General features: G+C 41.9%; 1 long non-coding RNA gene across 1 annotated transcript in view; it reads right to left on the bottom strand.

Annotated features, from left to right (window-relative positions):
- Nucleotides 1–683: 683 nt before the first annotated feature.
- The window catches only part of LOC310668943, a 30,686-nt gene continuing 19,326 nt past the window's right edge, over nucleotides 684–12,043 (bottom strand). The window contains exon 4 of the long non-coding RNA XR_014506917.1: nucleotides 684–3,157. This is a non-coding gene — a long non-coding RNA (uncharacterized lncRNA). The remainder of the gene's footprint in view (nucleotides 3,158–12,043) is intronic.

The raw sequence follows: 12,043 nt of genomic DNA on the forward strand, positions 1-12,043 counted from the left end.
GCCTCTTTCACCACTAACTCATTTTTCATTCCGCAAGGTAGAGGAAACAAAGAGGTTAAATTAGTTGTCAAAAGCTTCCCAGATCTTGAAGGCAATGGTCACAAATAGTAGGGGAACTAACTATACATTGAACTATTCAACTATGGGTTTAATACTCTTATGAAAGGTGGGGCATTTAGTGACTTTCAGAGGGTGCCAGGGTACAGATTGGGGTGGGGACTCTCCTTAGGACCAGTGGATACGCCACAGCAACCTTTTTACCCCCCATTTGGCACAATTTTTTTCTATTCTCCAAGTGTTGTAAGATTGAATGGACTTAGGAGTAGGAGTTGTAAGACCCTTCAGAGTCAGAAAACTGAAACCACCCGGGGCTAATAAGAAAGAGGCAAATGCCATTTCTTTATTAAAGGTGCTGTTTTTGGGATTCATGAATCATGCATACAGATCAAAGGCAGCCAATGCAATGTCCTCCAGATGCTGCTGAACCACAACTCCCATCATCCTGAGCCAGTATGGTCAGTGGTCAGTGATGATGCAATCTAGCAACTACAGTCTAGCAACAAGGTCAGGGGCTCACAGTTCACCCATCCTATCTAATGCACTTCTCTGGCAGCACCTTATATTTGCAACTCTGTACTTTCAGATTTTTTTTTAAAATGACAAATGGTCTTCAAAAGTATTTTCTCATACCTTCTTTAATTCCTGATATTTTAATTTAGCATCAGTTTCCCTCCATTTTCTTTACTTGTTCTTTCTTCTTTCCATATTTTCACATGTCTATTTAAACTGAAAATAGTCCCTGGTGCCCTACAGATCCCATCAGTGCCAGCTGGGACTGATGGGAGTTGTAGTCCCCAATTTCTTGAGGGCACCTAGTGGCATATTTATACACAAACCAGTGATCTACATCTTAAGTCCTCGGATTTTGTGTAGCTTCTAAATACAAACAAAAGAACAAAATTTCATAGTTAACACACTAGGTAAAAAAAAATAAGAGTAAACAGACTCTATAGCAGACATTACCTTTTTTGATATGGTAAATTTGCTAACCTTGAAGAATTCACAAGACTCTTTGTTCTTCTGAATAGCAATAATAACTGTTGTTTTCAGGTTATTGGTACACTACAAATATTAGTTTCATACGTAAGTGTCTTGAGTTCCTTTCCAAAGAATCATTGGATCTGTAGTTTTGGTTTGTGCATTGTTTCAGGAAGTGCAAATTCCGTGGTTAAAATGTGAACTGAACAAAATTCCTCTCACATCCCTAGTTGTAGCTGTGTTTAAATCTGTGTAGCAGCTAGGCCTCATTTTGCTGATATTTGTTTGTCTCTTTCTTCATTCGTTTTACTACATTCCCTCTTTCCCCTTTCTTACAAACTGGACAAGACTTATACCTGAAGATTTATCCAAGAGAGTTCGTGACCGGAGGCCCCTTTGCCATGCTGTTACATCCCTCTTTGACTTCAAGACTGCTAGCAGCTTCCCAGTTTGTCTGTGACAGCGAGAGAGGCTGATAACACAAAGCTTTTGTCATTTCAATTTTTCACACATTTTCCTCTTGCAACAGCCATTGCTGTTTCAATTTTTCACACATTTGTACGTGTGTGTGTGTGTGTGTGTGTGTTATAACTCAATAACAGCTCATGTTGGCAGCCAGCTGCCACAGGCCAGTCATCTGTAAGAACTCTCTGCCTCTAAAATGTCAAATAAAATGAAAGCGAGAGAATTCACCAAGGATATATTTGGACAGCAGCCTGTTCTGCAGTTCTTGCTCTCATGGCACCAGGATCCTGTGGTTCATCAGCCGAACCGGAGTTGGAAGGGGCATGCTGCCAGAGTCTCCAAAGCTCCTCCAGCCTGGCCCATGAGGGAGAGCATCATTCAAACTTAGCCCGCTATGACCAAGCTGGAAATAACAATCATATTGCTGAACATTAAATGCTTAATGAACATCCCTACTAGTGGGTGTGCAGCACGGATCACTGGTGTATGGAAAGGTAACACCCCCCCCCCCCAATTTAGCAGGTGTATCATGAGAATGGGCCCTGCATGTTATTGAGCCACCTGTGACAACTCAACAGCTGCCAACACTACCTCTTACACAGTGCCAGAGAACTGGCTGGGTGATACTGGTACAAGAGTCATTTGGCGCCAAAGAGGAATATGTAGCTCTCATTCACATATACACATGTGCACTCATTGGGCAGGATGATTAATGCCCAAGCTTAGTTGCCTATCAGTGCATCCCCACTAGGTGATCTTGGAGAGTCATTTGTCTTCTGCAGGGAAGCTATCAGCCATCAGATTAAGTCACTGATCTCTGGCAATGTCTCATGCTTTGCAGATTCTGTAGTTTACCCCAAAGGTCTGCAGTGAGGTTTTTTGTTTTAAATGGCTGGCTCACAGAGGACGATATGCCATCTAAAAAGAGAAAGACTTTTTGTCTTTTGGTAGGCAGCAAAACTAAGAAATTTCGGGCTATGAACAAGCATGATGATCCCGGGGATAACAACAGCTGGACTTGCTTGATGTGTTAAGTTGTTAAATTCATAGCTTGAAATGAAGATCTGGGGACTTTTCAGTCTTTCCTGCATCCTGAGTTTAATGGCCACATATAGAATAGTTGGGTTGCTATTTCTGAAGAGTGTAATAACCTCTGACTGAACCAAGATGCTCAGTGAGTGGGAATTGGTGGACACCCTTGTTCATATGAGCAGTAGTTATATCAGTATTAAAATAAGAGATGTTGCAAATGCTGGTGTGTGCAGATGGAGGCAATTTGGCCATATTTAGGATGTGCATCAAAGTGTCTAAAAAAATTGTGGTGGGGGCAGTGTACCAGCAGTGACAGAGTTCAATTAGCCCCACTCCCTTTTATCAGCACATTCAGCCCAACCCTACACAAAAGGATCCCAGTGCATGAGCAGCTGCAAACACTGGAGGTAGAGCTGATTATGTACCTGAGGCTGAGTATGGGGCCACTGGCTGTGCCCTGGTTTTCCTTATCCACACACACATTCTACACATGAAGTCTCTCTCTGTTTGTGTCTTTGCATGCTTCTTCCTTTTTCTTTTCACTGCAGCTTTATTCTAGCTTGTTGTTTCCTCTCACACACTCCTTGTAGACACAGTGATAGCAAAACCCTACAGTGCCATCCTGTGGATAAATTATGCTAATTGTGAAATTGCAACTGGAGAAACTCAAATTCCCCCTATTTTCTCTTTAAAATATATATCACATTTTATTTGCCTGGGTATAATTTTACAACATAACCAAGTTCATTAAAAAGACAGGAATGAGTGTGAGCACTTGGTGTGTTTTATGTCTTCAAAGAGCTTTTTTTTTGCATCCACTGCAGAAAGCCAATAAACAACTCCAGAATATGTACAATATAGCTTCCTCCTCCCAAAAATATTCTTTAGCTTTCTTTATTTATTTAAAGGCATGCAATAGAAGCAATCTTTAAAGATAGATGAAATTTCCCAAAGGGCAAATCTTGTTCTAGTTTGAGATGCATATAAATTTTGCCATGTACTTTGCTTGTTGTTGTCTTGTTGCATTATAAGTAGCTTTTTTAAAAAGCATACTTTTGTGTGTGTGTGTGTGTGTGTGCGCACACACACACGCACACGCACACACAAACACAAATATATTATTCCTTCTAACTCATGTCATGAGTGTCAATGGGATTGCAACCAAAAACGAGGGAAGTGTCAGCATGCTTGAAAAAAACCTTGAGACCAGTAGAAGTATAAAACAAGTTATTTCTTCTCCCCAATAGACCTATGGAATGTTGCTCATTATCCATAGGGTGTTGATTGTCATTCTCAAGGGGTGGGGTGGAAAGGAATGGGATGACCTGCTAGAGGGGTGTGTGATTGGCTGGCTGGAATTATGTGCAGTGATTGATTGGGTGTATAAGAAGTGAGAGGATCTTTCAGGTATTCTGGTCCCAAGCTGCATAGGGCTTTATATACTCAAACGTGCACTTTGAACTTAGCCCAGGAGCTAAGTATGCTGTTACCAAGCCTGAGAAACACTGTGGAGAGTGGATAACAGCTGTCTTAGATACTGCCAAGCTAATGGCTATCTGTCCCAGCATTGTTTATCATGAGTGACAATACTTCTATAGGATTCCAAGGGAATGCTTCCACCAGAGATCCTTCAAATACAAATTCAGGAAATTTGTATCTGGGACCTTCTTCATGAAATTTGCATGCTTTACTGCTATTTTTACTTGCAACCTATTCCACTGAAGCAAATGATATATAAATAGCCACATGAGTACCTACAAATAAGCTTGGTATATCTGAACATTGTTTTGGGTGGAATTGATGAAATCTGCAGGCAAGGTCATTCCTCCTCAGCACCTCAATCCTGCCAAATTTCAGCAGGATGGCTGCAGTGGTTTTCCTGCAAGTGCAGCCTTTATATTTTTCAGGGTGCTTTTTTTTTTCTTTTTAAAGAATTATTTACGCTCCCTTGTGGACAATTGGTTAAGAACTGCAGGTGTGCACGAGAGAAGCCCCTGTGTAAGAAACCAGAAAAATGGCAAACAAATAGGTCCAGAGGCATTTGTGCTATGCAGTTACAAGCTTGGCATGTCAGTCACAGCACAATTCTCCTTCCTCCACTTCCCTCTGAAACCTGGCATCTTCCCTAAGCTTACAGGAGACAAATAAATGATTCGCTCTTGAAAAGCTGATCCTTCCTCCAAAGCACTGGAATAGGAGAGTGCTGATAAAATCATTTACTCTGATTACATACTAGACCTTGCAGGTGAGTTGGAACTCGTCCCCCCCCCCACCCGAACCTGATGTTTTCCTTAAGCTAGAGATGCAAGTTTCCATTTCGCAAAGCTTCTCATCCCCCCCCCCCAATCATGGCATTAGCAGTAAAGCTTAGAAACATAGTTTTCCTTCTCATAAATATTTGTCTGCAGCATTTTTTCTTTGATGCCTAGATTGCTGAGGCACATAATAAAGTGCTTTGTAGATCCCTCTGCAGCACCCATCGCAGCCAGTTTCTTGGGATTTGTACAAATAATTTGCACATCTCCATTATGAGCACACCTAGTCCACGTGAATTTTTTAAGGATGTATACCGATTGGGTGAACATAACTACATGCCTTACACCAAGGGTAGCTGTGGCGATCACACAGGGTCCCCGGATGTTTGACGGTCTATTGATCCCTGGGCCACCACTGTGATTGCCTCTTTGCTGTCACCAACCCGTTTCCCTCGGGTACACACAGAGTCCAGACAGGTGTTAACATTAACAAATAATCAAGTTTATTTTATAGGCATGAACAAGCTTATGGTTTCAGTTATTTTTTCTTGGCCTTAGTTTATTTACTGACCTATATGTTCCTAACAACTTCAAACTGATTATCCTAACTATCTATCTGACTCCACCTAACAGTTCCCCTCACTCTCACCACACAACTCGACCAACCCACAGACTTATATCCTCCCTCTTTCTTCTCCAACTCCCAACTCTCAACTGACTTCCACACAACTCCTACTCTCACTCTAACTCCTATCAGTTTCCACTGGCCAATCACGCCACACTCATTTAACCCTTTCCTTATGACCCATCTAGGAGGCAAACGCCACAGTAGCCAACTCCCAAGAGACTGTGATCTACTCACAAAGACTGGCAGTGATCTACCCCCTTTTTTGGGGTTCAGGTCAAACTTGTTGAGCTTCTTTTAGGGAGGAGGGAATGCCTGCTTTTTGGGGGTGAAGGGCCAAAATGTTGAGCTTTTCTTAGGGGAGCCAAAGTTGTCCAGCTTCTTTGGGGGGAGCCACTGATCTGCCAGTGATCTACCACAGACATCCAGTGATCTACTGGTAGATCACGATCTACCTGTTGGACATGCCTGCCTTACACCAAATCAGACCATTGGCCCCCACCAAGTTCTGTATTTCCGACACAGCCTGGCAGGGTTTCAGGCAGGGGTTTTTCCCCAGGCCTACCTGGAGATACTGGGGATTGAACCTGGGACTTTCTGCATGCAAAGCAAATGCTCTCCACCACTCAGCTACAGCCCTTTCCCACTTGTACATTAATGTAAAACCAAGCACTGTTATTTATATCTCACAGGTGTCATTATTTATATCTTTGGTGGAGGGGGCATGCTTGCTCCTCCACCATGTCAGAATACTGCTGGTTCAGTAAAGTCTGTGAACTAGATTTTTGTTTATTGACATCTCCCTCTCTTTTTCTTCCTTTTTTCTTAAAAAAATGGTTTTCTCTCCTTCCATTATAACAACAGTATCAAGTTCTGGACAAAACAAGATTAGCTGTAAAACTTTGGGGAGGAGATAGAATGCAGTTGTGAATAACTGTACAAAGGTTAATATGGATGAGCTTGGAGGATCATTTACTGTAGCATCTAAAATTAAAAAGAGAAAGAGAGTGTCTAAGCTGTTCTGGTATCTGTGTAACCTAATCAGCTGCTCTTTATCCATGAATTGTTGTTTAATTAACATACTGTACAATAAATGTCTTCTTACATCTAAATTAAGTGCTTATTTGAGAAGCTTAATTTGCAGTGTTACTTTTAGATTACTGATCACCCATAAATCATCTGACAGTATCTTTCCCTCCTATAATCACAAAATTATTTTTATGGGTATAGACTAAGCAGAACAGATGATAGATGGATGTGAAGAGTAGAAAGAGATTCCAGGTGGTAATGGAAAATAAATTAATAGCTGTATTCCATACTCTAGTGATTCTCCTTTGAGATGTGGTTTCTTATCCAATTTCCACTAACATTTAAAAAATTGCTATTCTGCTCTGGTGGCTATAAAATGTCAAGTAATATATTTGAAAGTTTAAGATTAGTTTTTGCACAATGAACTGGGGGTGAGAGAGAGTGCTCCATTTGGAGATTTGTAATAAATATCTTTAAAAAAAATAGTAGCATCCGTGACTAATCTACAGATATTTCATATTAGCATATTACTTTTGTTCTTAGGCTTTACATGTAAATTTTGGAAGAGGGAATAAAAACCAATTTTTTGACTGACATACTGTAGTGTGTAACCAACCACCCAATGCAACTTGGATACAATTACAGCTTGGGGAAAATTCAAGTGCCCTTCAGTTTTAGCAGGGCTTGGAGGATTTTACAGAAAAGTAAAATATGTGTACTGTTTCAAATTCTTGCCATACTTACATACAGTGTGCCTTTCTTTAGCATGCTGTTATACACTCTCTGGCTTATATATAATAAGAATGCTAAACTAGCCGTGATACAGCAATTTGTCTGGGGGCTGCTGTTGTAAATCCCTCATTTACACGCTAGTCCTCAAATGTACACTTGGATGTCTATCCCATTGCTTCCTGCACAATCTTTACCTCCATGTCTGCCTGTCTTAGAGAGTGGCTTTGTAATGGATTCTCATTGGATTTTTAAGGTGATGCAGTAGCCCAGAGGGAGAACATTTATTTTACATGCAAAAAGTCCCAGGTTCAGTCCTTGGCATCTCCAGTTAGGGCTGTGAAAGAACCCTGCCTGGAGAACTACTACCAACCAGTGTAGCTTCATGGAACAATAATCTGGCTCATTGTAAGGCAGATTCCCTTTGGTTGTATCCAATGCTAGCTCTAACTTTGTTGGACACAATCTTATGTCCCAGATGTTACTCCATAAAGGACAGTGCATCCTCAGTGGTACAACATCTGCATTGCCTGCAGAATGTTTCAGGTTCAAACTCCACCACTTCTGCCTTAAACTCTGGCAAGCTGCTGTCAGTCTTTGTAGACAATACTGAGCTAAATGGAATGATGGTTTGATTTGGTATATTGAAGCTTCCTATGTTTCTATTGAAAATGACACATTCCAAAGCTTTGTGGAGTTCTAATAATCATCCATGGTTTTCCCAGTACATGGTTTTCCCAGTACTACATGGTTTTCCCAGTAGTGATGTATGGAAGTGAGAGCTGGACCATAAAGAAGGCTGATTGCCAAAGACTTGATGCTTTTGAATTATGGTGCTGGAGGAGACTCGTGAGAGTCCCATGGACTGCAAGAAGATCAAACCTATCAATTCTGAAGGAAATCAGCCCTGAGTGCTCACTGGAAGGACAGATCCTGAAGCTGAGGTTCCAATACTTTGGCCACCTTATGAGAAGAGAAGACTCCCTGGAGAAGACCCTGATGCTGGGAAAGATTGAGGGCATAAGGAGAAGGGGACGACAGAGGATGAGATGGTTGGACAGTGTTCTCGAAGCTACCAGCATGAGTCTGACCAAACTGCGGGAGGCAGTGGAAGACAGGTGTGCCTGGCGTGCTCTGGTCCATGGGGTCACTAAGAGTTGGACACGACTGAACGACTAAACAACAACAACAACAATCATCATCACTGTGTGCTCTGCACAGTCCTCTACCTACATATAAATATCACCAATAAAGCTGATGGAAAGGGCCCTAGGTCAATAGCAGTCTAGAATGCATGTTTTGCATGTAGAAAGTCCCCAGCTTCTCCACCAAAGGGATTAGGTTGCAAGTGCTGCAAAAGGCACTTAACATCCAAGAACCAGCTGCCAGTTAGAATATGTAGACAAACCGGGGGGGCCACTAGGTGGCGCGTTGGAAGATGGCCGACAATAACATCTCTCTGACCCATACGAGGTATTAAGGGGCTGCTATGGGAAGTAGGCAGCCTTCCTAAACCCCCCCCAAGGGTATGGGGGGGGCTGCCCTGCCAGCGGTGTTCATAATGCACCCCCTGATCCGAGAGACGGGGGTGTGGAACACTTGGCAAAAGCCCTCGATGGAATCAGATCTTCCCGACGCCGATTCCAATCAGCGCGTGCTGGTTGCTTCAGCCTGGAATTATAATTGGACTAATTGGCAATAACGGATCGGAAGAAGGCTGAAGCACATATATCAAGTAAGGCTCGAGATAAGGACTGCTGACTAATGCATCTCTGTGATCGGGAGTGACGGATGGATAAGTAAATCTCTTGATGAATTACCACCATGAGAACGTAAGGCTGGAACGAAGGGGGGGGGGGTGGAGGAAAAAACCCTCTTAAATTCCTTTGCATGATATGACTACAATAATCCTCCACCCTAGAAAGAAATAAGATCGTCGCGTTTTAAAAAAACATAAACAGAACTTTAAAACTGTGTGGGGGAAATGACCACAATACGAGAAGATTGAAAGGCGAGAAGGGAGAAAATTCCTATGACGCAGTTAAAAAAACATGGCGTCTCGCAAAGACAGGCTGGCAGGAGAACAGACGAGGGGGAGGAGATTCAGGAATTTGAAAAAGAAAGAAGGCTGGAATGCAAGTTTGACCTGACAGAGCCCCTGATAAAGTCTGATTTATTGGACTAGCCTGAGGAAAAATAATGGACCGACCGAAGACTAACAGAGGCCGTTCCTGAATAATATGAGCTTGGCAGAGCACAAAACCCACACAGAGACGCCAAATCTTCAATCTGTTTGTGAAAACCATCAGAGATCGCAAAGAAAGGAATAAATGATAACAACAAGAAGAGAAAGAAGGTAATAAAGATCTATCCGAATCGAACTGGATGGAACTGTTTAATAAAAGCAGCAAATAAGTGATGTCTGGAGTCATCTGGAATTTTGGACTCGTGCTGAGCTTGATGTATGGGTACCCCCCAAAAAATTTTAAAATTTGGCTGTATAATTTGGAATTAATGTGATTTGAACAATGTGATGTGATTGGCCTGTTAATAAAAATTATTTCAAAAAAGAATATGTAGACAAACCTGCATGTTGACTCAGTATTGCAGGAGTAGCCAATGTGGCATCATCCAGATGTTTTGGACCATAACACCCATCAGTCCTAGCCAACATAGTCAATGAGCAGGTGTCATGGGAATTGTGGTCCCCAACATTGGGAGAATGACACATTGGTTATCCCTGCCATATGTTGGTTTATCATAAAGCATCTCTGTAAACTGGCTACAACAAGAACACATGATCTATTAAAATAAAAAAAGCTAAGGAAGGGCTGGTTCACAAGAGCCATTTCATCATTTTATGACTGCAGTGTCTGTCAGAACTTTCATATTGCCACAAATGCAGTGCTTTGGGGAACTATAAAGCTGTTATACCAGGTCAAACTTGCCCAATAACATCTATTCTGACTGGCAGTTCTCCAAGGTCTTGAACAGAAGTCTTTCCTATCACCTGCACCCTGATTCTTTTTTATTTAAAAGGAAGATTTCAGAGACTGCCCCTGGGATTTTCTGCATGCAAACAAGGTGCCCTACCATTGATCTATGGTCTCTCCCTTCTCCTGAAGGAGTCATTTCACACATTCAACAGTGAGCCATCAACCAGGTGATGCAAGGCACCATTCACAAGCCATTTTCCCACTCAAGAGCCAATGGGCCATGAGCCCAGTGTGTGCTCTTGAAATGTTTCCATGGGGACACTGTTTGTACCATTCAATCATCTAGAAAACTAAAACCTAGGGTGTGGGTTTTTCTTATCAGGGAAGCTTGCAAAGGGAGATATGAGAAGTACACTATCAAATCCTTGGCCTTTCCTGAATTGTTGTCATAAGCAAAGGCCTTTATCAATGTACAGACTCCCTCCCACATATCTAATTTTTGTTCCTATCAGCACAGTTCAGTTACCAACCAACCCATCATTCCATGTCTGCTTTATTGATACCTTGATGCTGGAATTCCAAGGAGAATAACAGGTTTCAGTGGTCTGAGTTCACAGGCAACATCCATGCAGCAGGAAATGGACTATGGAGGTCATATGTATATGGGGTGGCACTGGGGTATGGCTCTACATCTAGTTCATACTAGAGTTGTACATACATGACACCTTGAAATTCTCCTTCCTGTTTGTGAGCAGAGAATCCAGGGGAACCATTTTACCAACGTTGTCAAGGCAGACTGCACACCTCCTTTGTCCCCTGCCCACTATCTATCTATTTTTGCTGTCACTGCAACTTTGTTGGCAGGCTAGCCACCATTTCCTACCTTCCACAATGCCCTGGACCACCATTGTGGAGCAAAATGTTGGCCATCACAAATGTTGAAGAATATTTACAGAAGTGCAAAAGGGGCCTCAGTGGCTGAGAAAAAGAAATATCACACACAAAAAAGTATTCAGATAAAATTCTGCACAGTTGTAGCTCATACAGATTATACATCTGATTAGATTTGGTCATAATGAGAGTACTGAGAGTCTGAGACTCATGCTCTGGTGATTACTACAGACTTGTGCCAACTGCTGTCTCCTTTTCTTTTTGTTCTGAAGCATCAATTAGATTAAGATTTCATTCTTCCAGCTGCTTTTCCTTTAACATGTGGCATGGATATTTCTTCCTCGTTAAGTTAAATTTTATCTGTCCTCTCTATAATAGACACCTCAGTTGCTTCCTTTTTCAGTGAATGACTGGGAAGGTAGGAATGTATTGTGTCAATTGTATATAGAAGACTGGGCTCAATGTTTTATTTAAGTGTGTGATTGCTGGAGTTATGAAGTGGATAGTCTTTTTTAAAAAGAAAGAAAGAAAGAAAGAAAGAAAGAAAGAAAGAAAGAAAGGAAAATGAAGATGGATATGAATATGAATATGACTATTTAAAACATTTTCCGGCTATTGCTAAGACAGTTGTGAAGTAGCTGTTTCCCTGTGACACCTTCCCACTTCTCTACCTTTAGGAGGTCAAAACAATATGATCAGGACCAGCCCATGCCTATATCCAAAAGCAGATGAGACCTCCTCTTTGGCTGTAGAAGACTCTACCACCAGCAATAGGACACTAGGATCAAGGATATGCCTTTGTTTGTGCCCTGAGGCTGTCTCCTTGAAATATGCCCTATCCTGGTGATAGAGGCCCAAAAGCTTAGCTCCAATCCCTCTACCATTAGTTCCAGGACCATAGAAGCAGAGAGAGTGATGACACTGCATTAGAATGAAAGTAGCAGCATAGTTCACGAAGCACTATATATTCTATCTACGAGTCCTTCTCAGGAGGTAGCAAGGTTCATACTCTGTATGAGGAAGATGTGAGACAGCAGCGGCAA

This window comes from Podarcis tiliguerta (genome assembly GCF_965153285.1).
Source record: "Podarcis tiliguerta genome assembly, chromosome: Z".
In the NCBI taxonomy this organism is placed as follows: domain Eukaryota; kingdom Metazoa; phylum Chordata; class Lepidosauria; order Squamata; family Lacertidae; genus Podarcis; species Podarcis tiliguerta.